This window comes from Antechinus flavipes, chromosome 3 (genome assembly GCF_016432865.1).
Source record: "Antechinus flavipes isolate AdamAnt ecotype Samford, QLD, Australia chromosome 3, AdamAnt_v2, whole genome shotgun sequence".
Taxonomy (NCBI): domain Eukaryota; kingdom Metazoa; phylum Chordata; class Mammalia; order Dasyuromorphia; family Dasyuridae; genus Antechinus; species Antechinus flavipes.
Window position 1 is genome coordinate 206,518,808 of NC_067400.1, and position 17,842 is coordinate 206,536,649.

The following is a 17,842-nucleotide window of genomic DNA, read 5'->3' on the forward strand; positions in this document are numbered from 1 at the left end:
TTCTAAAATGTGTATCTCATTCAACATCTTGAATTCATTACATCTCTGCCAGGAGGGATAGAGCATGAATCACCATCAGTTCTTTAGAATAAGGGCTAGCCACTAAAGGTAATTATGTCCTTATTCTTTCTAGATACAAGTAATATAGCTATAGACACCAGCATAATACATATATGCAATATGCATATATATAATATATGTATGTATATATTCATGTATGTGTGTGCATATTTCTTGATGAGTCATTTAAGTCTTGTCCAACTATCCATGAACCCATTGTTGGTTTTTCTTGGCAGACACTGGAGAGGTTTGCCATTTCCTTCTCCAGATAATTTCATGATGTGGAAACTGAAGCAAACAAAATTAAATAACTTGTCCAGGTTCACACAGCTAATAAGTGACTGTGGCAGGATTTGAACACAGGCCTTCTTAATGCCAAAGCCAGTGCTCTATTCACTATGCCACCTTACTGCCCATATGTATGCATATGTGTGTGGATACACTTATATGTGTGTGTATTTTTATATACAGTTTTCACATGTAGAAACGATATATAGCTTTTATATAACTTTCACACACATATATAAGAAAGCTTATGGAAAAATAAGTTTATCCAATTTATACAGAAAAACATCTATAGATACATAATTTCTTTATACAAATATATGTAGTTCATATCTTTTCTCTGGAATTGTCTTTATTGTAGAATAAAAGCAAAATTCTGTCATTCACTCAAGAAATAAATTCTTTTTGTCTTTAATGTCTATGCTCAGTCCCACTTGAGACTTATGGTTAACACTCCAGGATGACAGTTGATAGCCAAGCGTTCTACCAGGCTCCTCATAGATGACTGTTACGTTCCCTAAATTGCATTTATTCTTAAAGATACAGTAATATTAGTTATCATATCTATGGCTGGGAAGGTGTTAAAACTGTGGGAGCATTTGCAAAATGGAAAGTACTACATTCTTATCTGAGTGCTTACTATTTTCAACTGTAATTCTTGTCTGACAAATTGATTAAATCCAAAATATTGTGGAAGTAAGACATTACCTTTTCCGTTTGACTATTATATTTTAAATATTAATGTTGCTGATCAAATGTATCCAATGTTATTTTTCATAAATTACCAATATTTCATTTTAAAATAGTTTTAAAAGCCAGTTTAAATAGCTCTATCACATTTAGTAGAAAGGGAAAATATTAATTTTTTGAATACATATTAAGAGATTTGGAGAATAAGTGACTTTTGGAAAGAGAAAGGGAGGAGAGAGAGAGAGAAGAGAATAGAGAGAGAGAAAGAGGAGAGAAATTCAGAGATATGGAAGGAGAGTAGATAAATTCACATTCGCTGGATTTTAATCTATAAAACAAACCATTCATTTAAAATGATAAAAATAAAAAAAATGACCATAAAGTAATTATTACAGAATAATATAACAATAATTCCTTTAGAGAATGGTAAGAGTTATTTGTCTACCAGGCATCTCAAAAATTATTTAGATAGGACTTCTGTATTAAGAAAAAACTATATTTGAAAGACATTCAGAAAGACTGGTTTCTTAGCTATTCTTGTGGTTCTAATGTCATATAATTCTTAGGTCTAGGAAGTTCAATTAATAAGCATTCATTAAGCACTTGCTATGTGTTAGAAACTCTAGTAGGTGTTAAGGATACAATACAAAGACATCAATAAAAGAGACCTAACCTCAATGATTACATTCTATAAAAAGAGAAAACACATACATTTATAAATATATAAAGTTATAGACAAAATAAATACAAAGGTTTTTTTTTAGATTAGTAGGCACTAGAAAGTAGGGAAAAATTTCAAGTAAAAGAAAAAATTTGAACTAAGCTTAGAGGGAAAGGAGAATTGCAAGTGGTGAAATTAATGAAAGAATACATTTAAGGCACGGTGTAAAGCACAGAGATGGGAGACGAAATGTTGTGGGTGAAGAATAATTAGAAGGCAAGTTTGGCTTACTGAAGAATGCATGGAAAGGAATGATTGATAAGTCCAGAAAAGTAGATTGGGACCAGGTTGTAAAAATTTCAAAATAACCAAACAGCAGGGTTTGCATTTGTTCTTCGAGGTAATAGGTAGGCACGGGACTATATTGAACAAGACAAGGACAAGGCCAGATCTGTGCTTTAGGAATTATCACTGTAGCAGCTGAGTGGATGGCCTAGATATCTGCAGTTACAATTTAAATCCATCCCCTCATTCCACTCTTAGAAGGAATGAAAGACAAAAGCCTTGCAAAAAACTCTATGATATCCCTACATATATGAAAGGCACAAGTCTTTTCTTGGCTTTTTTCTACACCAGTGAAATTGAGCTGTACTCTGTTAGAATCCCTAAAAATAAATGCCCTACTTGGAGAACAACTCAGACAATTCTCCATGCACATAGTGGACCAGATGCAGTGCAATGATTTGACTGGCCACTGTAGATAGTTTTCACAACAGGGCAGGTGGCAGGTGCCCCCCAAATACCACATATAGATATTGTTTCAGACATTAGAGTTTAAATTTGCAAATCATTGCTGTCATACTCACAGAGCTGAACAGTAAGCAATTTATTCTACATCTCTGGAGATGCATATAAATTCTTGGTCTGCTGAAAATAACTTTTCGGTAAAAGATACAGAAATTAACAAAATTCTCATTTTGAATAAACCTGTAAGAGATTAAATTTCAAGACCAAAGCATATATATGCAACAGAGATCAATTTCTAAATTAATTAGAGTGCTGTTTACCCTTATACTGTCATTGTCCCCATTCATCTCTAGTATCACCTCTCTCCAAGTAATTCTCCTATTATCACTGGAATCACTGATACATGTCATGGAAAGAAATGATTGACTTTTAGAAATAAGTGTGAATTTCAGACTTATCTTCTCTATCTGGGATGTACCATCAGCCAATATTTTCATTTGATGACATCTGTGGTCATAAAAACCTTATCAATGTCAATAAATGCTCATCTAGCATAAAAAGTAATGTATTTGTTACTCCTTGATTGATATATTAAAATCTTGTTTGATTTTTTGCCATAATGTATCAACCAAATATTGTAAGTAGAGAATATGGTTTGAAATATGAAGTATATCTAGCTATGCAAATAAACTGAAGTACAAATAACTTGAAGAGAAATTTTTTTTTTATTTCACTTATAAAATGCCTCCTCCTAAGATGGAAGGAAGAAAGTAACAAGTAATTATTAAGCACCATTATACCAGCCATTATGCTAAGTTCTTTATAAACTCTATTTCATTTTATCCTCACAACAGCCCCAATATGTAGGCACTATTATATTTTTTTATTAAGGCAGAGATAAAGAGCCTGGCCTAAGGTGATTCAGCCAGGAAATATCTGTCTTTCGAATTCCAGTCCTCCTGGCTTTAGTCTTAGTAGTCTATTCCCTAGGTTACCCAGATGTCTAGACAGCATCCAAATGTTAAAGTCAGTCATCCTGTTTAATTCCATATTCGACTCTTTTTAGGTTCACCAAAACATGCCAACTGTCACACAATTATTATACCACAAAATATAATTGAGGAAAGTAGATAACTTCCAAAAAAAGACATGTTGAAATCTATTCTCTGAAACATACTGATGTGACTTTACACTGATATTATGACCTTTAGCAAGCCTCCTCCTTTTTTCCACTTCTGTCCCCTTCTCTTTACTCCCACAGTTGCCATCCTAATTTAGGAACCCATCACCTTTCACCTAAAACATTGCAAAATCCCTCTTATTGAACAATGCAAAATGGCATTCATAACGATGAAGAATAAATTCTTGAAATTCCCTTTTAAATCATCTAAGATTAAATTATGTTCACCATATTTTGGGTGCCTGAGTGCAGTTTCTTTTGTGTCTGACTGAAATTTCACTGGTCTAGGGAATACTAAATGAGAAAATTCCCTCCAACAATGCAAATCTGAACCTGAAAGCTTCTAGTTTATTATTAGTTTCTATTTTATTGTATTTTATAGACTTCCCTTAAGGTACTCAGAGTTTTGTCCATCAAATATATAGAGCTCTACTTTCTTCCAAAACTATCTTTCAAACAGCTTTCAAAATGATTTTCCTAAAGTACAAATATGATCATACCATTCTCCTACTTCAGGATAGGTAATAGGAGGCTATTACCAACAAGGCCAAATAGAAACTCCTCTGGCATTTGAATCCTTTCATAAGCTATCTCCAAACTATCTTCCCAGCTTTTTTTACACAACACTCTCTTCCTCACACAATGAGGTACAGCCACACCTGACTTCTTGTTGTTCCTTATTTGTGAAAGTCCATCTTCCAATTCTGTGTCATTGTCCTAGCTGCCTTCATGCCTGGAATACATTTTTCCTCACTTCCATCTCCCCAAATTCTTAGTTTACTTTAATAACCAATTCATGAAGCTAAGTGAGGTGGGTAGAACCAAAAGAACATTGTACACAGCAACAAACAAAAATTATGCAGTGATATAAAAAAGGAAAAATAACCCAGGAACTGGGCAAGGAAGCTGGCAAGGAATGGAAAGTAAGTTGATGCCTATCAGTTGGGGAATGGATGAATAAGTTATGGTATATAGATGTTGGGGTTTTTTTTTGTTTTTTTATTAAAAAAAAACAAAATAGATAAATCTTTAATTAACTTGATTAGAAACAGGAAAGAAGAAAAATAAATTGTCAGTATCAAAAATGAAAAAGGAGAACTTTCCACTAATATAAAGGAAATTAGAGCAATAATTAGGAGTCACCTCGCCCAACTGTATGTCTTTTTTTTTAATATTTTATTTTATTTTATTTCATAATAACTTTATATTGACAGATTCCATGCCAGGGTAATATTTTTTACATTATCCCTTGCACTCGCTTCTGTTCCGATTTTTCCCCTCCCACCCCTTCCCCTAGATGGCAAGCAGTCCTATATATGTTAGATATGTTGCAGTATATCCTAGATAAAATATATGTTTGCAGAACCAAACAGTTCTCTTGTTGCATAGGGAGAATTGGATTCAGAAAGTAAAAATAACCCGGGAAGAAAAATAAAAATGCAAATACTTCACATTCGTTTCCCAGTGTTCTTTCTTTGGGTGTAGCTGCTTCTGTCCATCATTTATCAATTGAAACTGAGTTAGGTCTCTTTGTCAAAGAAATCCACTTCCATCAGAATACATCCTCATACAATATCGTTGTTGAAGTGTATAATGATCTCCTGGTTCTGCTCATTTCACTTAGCATCAGTTCATGTAAGTCTCTCCAAACCTCTCTGTATTCATCCTGCTAGTCATTTCTTACAGAACAATAATATTCCATAACATTCATATACCACAATTTACCCAGCCATTCTCCAATTGATGGGTATCCATTCAATTTTCGGTTTCTAGCTACTACAAACAAGGCGGCCACAAACATTTTGGCACATACAGGTCCCTTTCCCTTCTTTAGTATTTATTTGGGATATAAGCCCAATAGAAACACTCCTGGATCAAAGGGTATGCACAGTTTGATAGCTTTTTGGGCATAATTCCAGATTGCTCTCCAGAATGGTTGGATTCGTTCACAACTCCACCAACAATGCATCAGTGTCCCAGTTTTCCCACATCCCCTCCAACATTCATCATTATTTTTTCCTGTCATCTTAGCCAATCTGACAGGTGTGTAGTGGTATCTCAGAGTTGTCTTAATTTGCATTTCTCTGATCAATAATGATTTGGAACACTCTTTCATATGAGTGGTAATAGTTTCAATTTCATCTATATAGATGTTGTTGTGGAATATTATTGTTCTATAAGAAACAATCATCAGGATGATTTCAAAAAGGTTGGAAGACTCAAGAGAAGCATAAAAAGGTAAAAAGAAAAGAATTCTTGAGAACTGTATTTTTGTTATAGGTATACATAGATATTGCATGTATAGTCTGCTTTTACTGTTATAACATTAAAAAAGAAACTAGAGGTGAAAAGGGGAATGTACCAAAAAAGGGGGGAAGTGGTGATAAAATGAAGGAAATTACATGTCAGAAAGAGACAAAGAAAACTTATTATAATTGAGGGAAAGAAAGAAGGGTGATGAACATTGTGTGAAGAACATTGTGTGAATCTTATTCTCATCAGATTTGGCTTAAAGAAAGAATGTTAGATATATTTTGTTTCACCAAGAAACTTCTCTCATATTATAGAAAAGCAGGAGGGGAAAGGGGAAAAGGGAATGCATAGGCTAAATAGAAGGGAAAACTAAAATAATAGAGGGAATGTATAAGAAGGGGGAGGGTCTCTAAAGGGGAAGGACTGCTTGATGCAAGTAGTGCTCATAAGTAAAATATTGAGAAGGGGGGAAAGGGGAAAAGGAAAGAGAAAAGTATAATTTGGGGTTAATCAGATGGCAGGAAATACAGAATTAGTAGTTTAACCATAAATGTCAATGGGATGAACTCTCCCATAAAGCATAAGTAGATAGTAGACTAGATTAAAAGCCAGAATCCTACAATATATTGTTTACAAGAAACACATTTAAAGCAGAGCGATACATACAGTGTAAAGGTAAAAGGATGGAGCAGAATGCTTCAGGTGAAATAAAAAAAAAAAGCAGGGGTAGCCATACTTATCTCAAGTCAAGCAAAATCAAAAATTGATCTAATTAAAAGAGATAAGGAAGGAAACTAAATCTTGCTAAAAGGTACCATAGATAATAAAGCAATATCAATATTAAACATATATACACTAAGTGGTGTAGCATCTAAATGCTTAAAGGAGAAGTTAAGAGAGTTGCAAGAAGAAACAGCAAAATTATAATAATGGGAGATCTCAACCTTGCACTCTCAGAAATAGATAAATCAATCCACAAAATAAATAAGAAAGAAGTTAAAGAGGTAAATAGAATACTAGAAAAGTTAGATATGATAGATCTTTGGAGAAAATTGAATAGAGACACTTTCTTCTCGGCAGTTTATGGAACCTATACAAAAATTGACCATATATTAGGACATAAAGACCTCAAAACTAAATGCAGAAAGGCATAAATATTAAATGCATTTTTTTCAGATCACGGTGCAATAAAAATTACATTCAATAAAAGGCCAGGGAAAAATAGACCAAAAAGCAATTGGAAACTTAAAAAACTCATTCTAAAGAATGAATGGGTGAACCAGCAAGTCATAGACACAATTAGTAATTTCATCCAAGAGAATGAAAATAATGAGACAACATACCAAAATTTGTGGGATGCAGCCAGAGCAGTAATAACGGAAAATTTTTATATCTCTAAATGTTTATTTACATAAAATAGAGAAAGAGAAGATCAATGAATTGGGCTTGCAACTAAAAAAGGTAGAAAAAGTACAAATTAAAACCCCCCAATTAAATACCAAACTTGAAATTCTAAAAATAAAAGGAAAGATCAATAAAATTGAAACTAAAAAAAAAATATTGCATTAATAAATAAAACTAAAAGTTGGTTTTATGAAAAAAACAACAAAATAGATAAACATTTAGTTAATTTGATTAGAAAAAGGAAAGAGGAAAATCAAATTGTTAGTCTCAAAAATGAAAAGGGAGACCTATCCACCAATGAAGAGGAAATCAGATCAATTATTAGGAATTACTTTGCCCAACTTTATGCCAATAAATTTAACAACATTAGTAAATGGAAGAATACCTACAAAAATATAGATTGCCCAGATTAACAGAACAGGAAATAAATTACTTAAATAGTCCCATTTTAGAAAAAGAAATAGAACAAATTATTAATCAACTCCCTAAGAAAAAATCCCCAGGACCAGATGGATTTACATATGAATTCTACCAAATATTTAAAGAATAATTAACTCCAATAATATAAATAGTTTGAAAAAAATAAGAAATGAAGGACTCTTACCAATTATCTATTATGACAAGCCATAGTACTGATACCTAAAGCAGGTAGGATGAAAACAGAGAAAGAAAATTATAGACTAATCTCCCTAATGAATATTGATGCAAAAATCTTAAATAAAATATTAGCAAAGAGATTACAAAAAATCATCCCTAGGATAATACACCATGAACAAGCAGGATTTATACCAGGAATGAAGGGCTGGTTCAATATTAGTAAAACTATTAGCATAATTTACTATATCAAAAACAAAATTAACCAAAAAATATGATTATCTCAATAGATACAGAAAAAGCATTTCATAAAATCCAACCATTCCAAATAAGATCTGGGATGAAACAAGGTTGTCCACTATCACCATTTGTGGTGTTCTTGTTCTTTAATATATAATGGTTCTCTCTGGGAGCAGATTTCTTGGGGAAGTTTTCTGGAGGCAGCCTTAGTTTCAGTTAAGATCAATAATCACTCCAAATACAGCCAGCTGATAAAAGTTCAGATCTTTTATTGCTTCTTCCAAAATAGCTCGGTTAGCTTAGAGGCCTATCTCTCTGCTTGGTTCCAAGAGCTCCCTCCGAATGTCTCCAAATCCAAAGGTTTGTCCTTCAGCCTCCAGCCAACCAGGTGAAAAATGGAATGAATCTCTCTTGCCTCCGAGAGAGGGCTTCTGGCTGAACTCACTTGATGCTCCCCTCTCAACTTAATTCAGCTGAACTCTCTCCAAAAGCCTCTGTCTGTTTCTTATATATGAGAGAGCGGGATTGTAGGATATCTCCCAGCATGCTCTCTGGCCCTAAGAACTTCAAGGGAGGTGTGAATTCTGATATCTCATACTAAACCCTGAAATCTCCCAAATGTGTGAACTCCAATGAGTAAAGGTGTGAACACAAGCATTATATCAATTAGCTCTATTTAGTACCTTGTTTCAGGTTCTGATCCAAAACATCCCCTTGTAAGATCCGATCAATAATCTATCAATTCTAATGAGTTAGCAGTTTGTAAAGATTCCAACAACCATCACTATTCACTATTGTATTAGAAATGCTAGCTTTGACAATAAGAGAAGAAAAAGAGATGAAAGGAATTAGAATAGAGTAGAATTAAAGGATTACAAATTATCACTCTTTGCAGATGATATGATGGTATACTTAGAGAAACCTAGAGAATAAATTAAAAAAACTATTAGAAGTAACTCACAACTTTAGCAAAGTTGCAGGATACAAAATAAATCCACATAAATCATCAGATTTTTATACATCACTAACAAAATCAACAGCAAGAGATACAAAGAAAAATTCCTTTAAAAATAACTGTCGATAGTAAAAATATTTGGGAATATATCTGCCAAGGGAGAGTCAGAAACTATATGAGCAAAACTACAAAACATTTTCCACACAAATAAAGTCAGATCTAAGCAATTGGAAAAATATCAAGTGCTCTTGGAGACATCGAGTGAAATAATAAAAATGACACTACCTTAACTAATCTATTTATATAGTGTTATATTTCAATCAAATTCCCAAGAAACTATTTTACTGACCTAGAAAAAATAACAACAAAATTCATCTGAAGAACAAAAGGTCAAGAATTTCAGGGGAATTAAGGAAAAGAAAATCAAATGAAGGTGGCCTAACTTTACCAGATATAAAACTATATTATAAAGCAGCAGTCATCAAAATCGTTTGGAACTGTGTAAGAAATAGAGCAGTTGATCCATGGAGTAGATTAGGTTCACAGAAAAAAAAAAATCAATGACTATAGTAATTTAGTGTTTGATAAACCCAAAGATCCCAGTTTGGGGAATAAGAATTCACTATTTGACAAAAACTGCTGGGATAATTGGAACGTAGTATGGCAGAAACTAGGCATTGACCTACACTTAATACCATATAACAAGATAAGGTCAAAATGAGTGCATGATCTAGAAATAAAAAATAATATTATAAACAAATTAGAAGAATCCAGAATAGTTTACCTCTCAGATCTGTAGAGGAGGAAGGAATTTGCAATCAAAGAACTAGAGATCATTACTGATCTCAAAATAGATAACTTTATATTAAGTTAAAATTTTTGAACAACAAAACTAATGCAGAGAAGATTAGGAAGAAAGCATTAAACTAGGAAAACATTTTTACATTCAAAGGTCTTGATAAAGACCTCGATTCTAAAATATATAGAGAATTGACTCAATGCTGAGTGAAATGAGCAAGACCAGGAAATCATTATATATATCAATAACAATACTATGCGATGATCAATTCTGATGGAAGTGGCTCTCTTTAACAATGAGATGAACCAAATCATTCCATTTGTTCAATAATGAATAGAACCAGCTACACCCAGTGAAAGAATTCTGGGAAAAGAGTGTGAACTATTACTATATAGCATTTCCCAACCCTCTGTTTTTGTCCGCTTGCATTTTTTATTCACAGGTTATTATTTATTTATTTATTTATATGCATTATTTATTCACAGGTTAATTATACATTATTTCAAAGTCTGATTCTTCTTGTGCAGCAAAAATATAGCTATGTGTACATATATTGTATTTAACATTTGCTTTAACATAAAAAAATCACTTTCTATTGATTTTGGACATACTTATGGTTTTTATGAGTATGTTTTCTCCCCAGATAACTGCAAGCTCTTTAAAGGTTGTGACAACCTTTATCTTTATATTCTTAGTACCTAATAGTGCCTTTTTTGTTGTTGTTTCAATGAAATTTTATTATGTACATCAAGCACAACATTTTTAAAATACTTGTCAAAGCACACAACATATATACCACACACCCTCCCCCCCCAGTATTCCATTATCTAGCAAAAATCAATTTAAGAAGGTAAAATAGACAATTTTAATTGCATAAAATTAAAGTTGTGGCACAACCAATGCAGATGAAATTAAAAGAGAAAAAATAATAGGGAAATGTTTGCAGCATATAATTAGGCTCAAAGAGAATTCAGATAAGACCAAGAGCCAATCCCCAATTGATAAGTGATCAAATGATATGAAAAGGCAGTTTTCAAAGAAATTCAAGCTATAAATATGCATATAAAAATTTCCAAATCACTAATGATTAAAGAAATGCAAATTATACTCACTAAGTGCCTGACACTTAGTAGGTACTGAATAAATTTTTTTTTGATAGACTAAACTATTCCAAGGGAAGTCTCTAAAATTCTAAAGTGCAGAGCAAATTCAAATCTGCATTGTTAGAGGGAATTTCCTCATTTAGAATTCCCTAGACCAATGAAATTACAGGTCAAACACAAAAGAAAATTCACTTGGGCATACAAAGAAACATGAACATAATTTAATCTCTGATGAGTTAGAAGGGATTTAAAGATTTTTATGCTTCATAGTTATGAATACCAGTTCTCATTTTTCAGCTGGTCACTATGTCTTTATTATTTTCTTCCTTCTTTCCTTCCTTCCTTTCTCCCTTCCTTCCTTCTTTGCTTTCTTCTTCCTTCATCCCCTCCCTTCTTTCTCCTTGCCTCTCTTTCTCCCTCATTTGCTTCCAGGCCCCCTTAAATATGTAATGAACATCAGTGTGTAAATAATGGCAACAAGATAAAAAGACAAATCCATTCAAGGTCTTAAATCAAATAATGGAGATAAGGTACATTCACCTAACTCCAATACCAGGTAGAATGTAATACATGTCATGTAAGAGAATCAAAGTACTATAGGAAATGAGAAGAGAAAAAAATTCTACTTTTAGCTAAAGGGATCAGACATGACTTCATGGAAGATATTTCATTTTCAGTGGTCTTGATGGGTTTAGGGAGTTTTGACAGATGGATAGTCAAAGTTTGGGGGTAGGAAAATTCAAGGCTAGTTCAAGGAATGGCAATAGACAATTGTTTAGAACACAGGAGGAGATCCATTAAAGCTAGTCCTGAAAAAGTTGATTTTTGCTCTTCATTCTGAAAAAGACCAATGATCAGGAGGGTGATGTCTTAACTTGCAAGTGATGTGGATTTAAGTGTCAGAGCTGTTCAGTCATCAACCTCACTCTTTCCTCAAAAACATTTCAATGAAGTGGCAACACATAAGGCAGGATAAATAGAGATGACTCTAGATACAATGGGAGATCTTGGCCTTTTAAAACTGCAATCTTTCTCAAGCCTTAGTTTGTGAGGCAACACCTATCCAAGTGATTTAAGATTAGAAAAGAAATGAGGCAAAAGATGGCCTAGTATGCCTACTCAAAAGAAATAATTTGGAAGGGTGAGACTCTCAGAGCATCTTGCCAGAACAGAAACAATTACTATTTGCACTCACTTTGAGTCATCAAAACCCAAAACAGGACGATTATTGGCCAATCAGTAATAGCCAGTGTGATTTAGGTTTAAGGCACAGTCAAGTGGTCCTAATTAAATCCCAATGGACTTTACCAAAAGCTAGATTTCCAGAATTGTATTTCAAGAAATCATTAATGAAACTGCATGGATCCGAAGAGTTAACTACTCCAATTTCTTAAAAATATTAGAATAAATAAGTACAGAAGATAAAGGAGAAGATAGAGAAGATAAAAAAGATTAAAAAATGAGTCCCTCAAACAAAATATTTTGATATTTATGAGATTTAAATAATCAAAATTTATATTCCTTTGAGCAGAGCATTTATAGTAAGGCTATGATTTCACATATAAACAAAAGAAAAGGAGGAAGAAAGGAAGGAAGGAAGAGAGAGAGGAAAGGAGGGAAGGAGGGAGGGAGAGAAGGAAGGAAGGAAGAAACAGCATTGCACAATTGGAACTGGCCAGTTGGATCCCCAGTCGTATAGCTTCTATAACTCAAAGATTGTTTTTCATTCTCCAAGAGGACCAATAACACCAGGGGGGTGATGTCTTGACTTGCAAATGAATTGGAGTCTGAGGCAATACTGTGTAAAGTCATCAACCTCCCTCTTTCTTCCGGTCATCTGAATTCAATGGCAAAACAAGATAACTAGAGTTAGTTTCCCAACTGAAAAGGTAGGTTGAATTCAAATTGTGGCGGCCCTTGAAGATATTTTAGGGAGTTATAAACTTGCTCTCACAGACAAAATGGAATCTCCAAAAGTTTGTTGGGTTTTTTTTTTTTAAAACAGAAAACTGGCAAGGTTGGCTGTGCTTTAAAATGTTCATCTGAGAGCAATGTGCAGAGGAGATCAAAGGGGAAAGAAATAGGAAGGGAGTAACACCAATTTGAAGACAATTACAATATATATGGAAAGAATAATATGGTTTCCACAGAGTTGAAAATCCCTAAGTCTTAGAGAAGGGATTCTTAACATGGAGTCTATCAAATTTTAATAAAATTGTGATACCTGAATTTCCTTTGTAATCCCATGTACTTTATCTTGTGCATTTAACATTCTAAGAGTGGACTTCTTCAGACTGCGAAGAGTTCATGTCCCATAAAAAATGTCCCACTAATTTAAAGAGAACTGTCTCAATTGAGTGATGATGAATGGAGCCAGATTGTAAAAGCTAATTTTCCAACAGGTGTGGAAAGTCTGATGATGAGTTTGATGATGAAAGGAAGAAGGATTGGATTGTAGTTGAAGAGGATACAGAAGGATCAAACGAAGAATGAGGATAGGTGTGGAACAAAGAGACCTAAGTATGTTTTTAGGCTGAGGGAAAGAATCAAGAGGAAAACTGAAGATACAAAAAAAATAAAAATAAATAAGGGCTAATTGATGGAGCAAAATCCCAAAGAGAGGATCTTCTAATCACTTTCCTTCATCAGTGTAGCTCCTCCTATCCCCAACTAATGCTATACTATCAACTCTCCATCCTATTAATATTGACCCATCCTCCATTGCAAAAGAACAAGCTTTCCTCTCCAATCCCACCTATCATATAGTCCCTCATTCCTATTTACCCTAACTCTATTCCTCTTCTTCTCAACATTTATCTGCCCACTCTTTTTTTTTTTTTTAACTATATCTGGCTCCTCTGGTTTTATTCAAATTCCAAATAAAATCCAAACTTTTATTGGAAGATTCATCCAATCCTTAATTCTGTTGCCTTCCCTTTGTTGATTATTTCCAATTTATCTGATACTTAGTTTGTTTGTACATATCTGTTTGCATATTATCTCCTTGAGAGCTGGGATTGTCTTTTGTATTTCTTTGTATCCCTATTTCTTAGCATAGAGCTTGGCACAAAGTAAATACTTAAAGAGTCTGTAACAAAGGCCTGATTCTCCTGGATGTTAGTCCTACAGTCATCCAATGTCTAATTACTTTGTATTTTTTTAAATATTTTACATTTATTTATCTTTTAATGCTGTCTCCTTCATAAAATGTAGACTACATTAAAGCAAGAACTGTCTTATTTTTGTCCCTGGCGCTTAGCACTTTTAACAGGCATTTAACAAATGTTTGTTGATTGGTTCTTTGGAAGAAAGGAAGAAGGTAGACAGTTATGGATAAGGTATAATTTGCATCACTGGAGACAATAACTATATGGATAATATCAAACTCCATTGACATAATGATATATTAGAAGAAGCACAAAGAGAGAAAGTAATACCAAACAATCAATAAAAATCATAAAAAATACAAAATCTTAAGATGTAGCATCAGCTCACGAAAAGCTAATAATTCATGCAATTACACCAAAAATGAACAAGATTTTCTTAAGGCCAAACAATGCCACTTCTCTTCAATGTTCCCCCCACCAAAGAAATTTCCCAACACAACAGTCTTTTTAGAGCTTATCTCTGGATATTTTAAAGTTTTCTACATTTCTGTAGTCCAAAGGGCCATCCTCCTCTAATTGTGTCAAAGCAGTTCAGCTGAAGTAACTAAAAAACTAAAAATTAAATAAAGGAAAAACAAATTACACCATTTTTCATTTTGTATGTACATACATCCTTCGCTGTGGTCAAGGTTACTAAGTGAAAATTATTTTTCAGTGAAAAACTGTTCTGATAGTTAAGAATTTAGCAGTGATTCCACGTTCAAAAGACTGCAAGAAGAACTCTTCATATAACTAATTTTATTTGGGGACTATTTATTCTATTTGTTTTTAAATTTTTTTCATTCCAAATCAAGAGAGCCTTGATATAGTCCTTGCTTTGGTTGTATTTTTTTTTTCTGTGATCCTAAACTTGACAAATACCACCACAGATGAACATTTCTATATGTAAAAAAAGAATGCAATAAGAAGGTTGTGTGCATAGTAAATCTCCTTTGCTTATAGTTTTGTTTTTAATACAAAAAAAAAAACACTATATTAGTTTAAAATTTGTCCTGTATTCTATTTCTCTGTGCATTTAAAAATATATTCAGTGACTTATTCATCTTCTTCTAGTCTTCCTCTTTTTTCTCTCCCTCTTTCTTTTTCCTTCAGTCTCCCTAATTTTTTCCTATTCCTTTTCCTTCTTCTCCTCTTTTTTTCCCATATTCTTGTTTTTATCTTTCTTGTCCTTGTATTTTTTTCTCCTTCTCTCTTTTCTCCTCATTCTTCTTATATCTCAAGATACTATTTGTGTCATAGAATAAATCTGTTATGTTCTATTTAATTTCTTTTTTTGTAATTAGATTATGTAATATTAGAATTCATTGGACTTTTTTAAAACTTGATATAGTTCACTTGAAAATTTATTAGACCCTTGATTTTTTCCTTGCTAATTCACTTAAAACATTTAATTTCTTTCTCTTAGATTAGGATAATTAAATTCTCTTTGTCTTCTGGAAATTTGGACATTTTATATTTTTATAAATGTTCATCTACTTCACATATCAGTGTTTTGGAAAAATAAGTGGGCAAAATAATTTCTAATAATTTTCTTTCCTTTTCTTTTCACTTGTGAATTCTCCTGTTTTTGTTGATTTGGGTTTTATTACTGGGAATTTAGTCATTCTTTTTCTTGTGAAAATCAGGTAAGTTAAAGTTTTACTTACTGTATCAGGATTTTCTTTTTAACAGTGAGTTTCTAGTTTATGTGCTAATTTAATTGTGGTTTTGCTTTCACTTAATGATTTCTTTGGTTTTTTAAATTTTTATTTTGTTGTTTATTTGGGAGAGGGTTTTATTTGTTAATTTGCCAAATTTCGTTTCTAGTTGCATGTCCAATTCATTTATCTTCTTTTTTCTCTCTTGCTGATGAAAAATGTTTTAGGGAAAATAAATTTCTCCCTAAGGGCTGTTCTCCAAAATTTTTGCATGTAATCTCATTTTCATCTTTTTCTTTGATGACATTTTCTAATTTTTTAAAGTGATGTATTCTTTGTCCTACCAATTTTTATAATTGTTGTTAAATTTCAATTTCATTTGAATCCAGTCTTTAAAGACCCTTCATTGATTATAATGTAAATGTGTTATATTTTTTTAAAAGTATTTAATATTTCAGCTTTTTTGTCTTTATTTATAAGGTTTATAGTCCCTCATGCACTATTATTTTTTGTAAAGAGGTCACTGAAAAATATGCATATTCATTTCCATTACCATTCATGAGTCATCAGAGAACTATCCTACTGACCTTTTCTAAAATTCTCTTTAGATACTTACCTTTTTTAATCTCTTCTTTTTATAGTTCTAAAAAGGATACATCGAGGACTCCAAGTAAGAGAGTTTTTTTCTCTCTCTCTTTCTCCCACTAATTTACTAATTTTTCCCCCTAATTTTCTCCCACTAATTTACTAATTTTGTTAAAGTACTTATATGCTAATATATGTATATATTATAAATATCAATTCATTGTTTATGATAACTATGTCCATACTTAGTTTTCCTGCTTATCTTTTACCTATCTTTTTTACTGTTTCTTTTCTGAGATCATGTTTTCATTCCCTATTTTTTATATCCAGTTGAAATATTAAGAAATCTGTTCCTTCACTTGTGAATCTTAATTTTCACTGCATCTCTTATTAATAATATATTGTTGGTTCACGCTATTTATAGCTATTAAACCGGCAAGCATCATGGTTGCAAGAACTATTATTTTTGATGGGCAGCATTTTTTCCATATATGGCAGTGAAGTGATATTGTATCACAGAAATGAGACATGATAGTGTGCCCCTAGTAATCTGCCCAGAATTACACTCAACAGTCTTTCTAGTCAGAGAAAAATGGCTCTTAATTGTCTTTAAACTAAAACACATAAGTTCCAAAAAAACAAATTCCTTACTGCCAAAATTATAGCACAGTAATTCTCTTTTAATTCTGAGAAATTGAGTGTGTAATTGAATCCAGTAAGAAGTCCTAGCAGAAAACAAGCAAAAAATTGGAAGTGGTGGGTGAGAAGGGTCCTGACAACCATATCCACTGATAGATACAACAAGGAAGATGGGCAGAGATCTGCTCTGCTGATATGAGTATTCCAAATTATTCTTCTTGCTGCAGATTTTGATTAATCTTTTATTTGATTGACATTCTCAGGTGATGCTTTTACAAAGTTTTTTTCTGTTAACAAAAGGCTTCTCTTTTCCTGCTTCGTTTTCTACATGTAGAGCAATAAGAATGTCCATTTAGGGGAGTTCATTTCCTTTATAAATGAACCAAAATTTGCATTTATATAGCTCCTTTTCCACCATAGGAGCTCTTTAAAAGCTCTGCACAGCAGAATCCATTTATAAATTCAGAAATGAAACTCCATTTGCCTCTGGCAGCCATATTGTGTCCATTTTCCTTAGAACTTTAGAACACCTAAGGTAACAGTCCCTGGATTTTTAATGTGTTAGAAACAGTACATGGATGAATCACACTAAGGCAGGAAGATAAAACAAGAGATGCAGGATTTTTAAGGTGGTAGTGTACCACAGATTAATCCCAATGTAAATTATACCCTTTTTTTTCAATGAATCTGCTGGTGTTGATTATACAGATGTGGCTAAAAAAAGTCTATCAATTTTAAATTGATATTTCTCTTTCTTAAAAAAATTGTCCTGAATAGTGATACCATCATCTTCTGTTATAGTAAAAAAGAACCATGGAGAAGAATGGAAAAGAGTAAATTTAC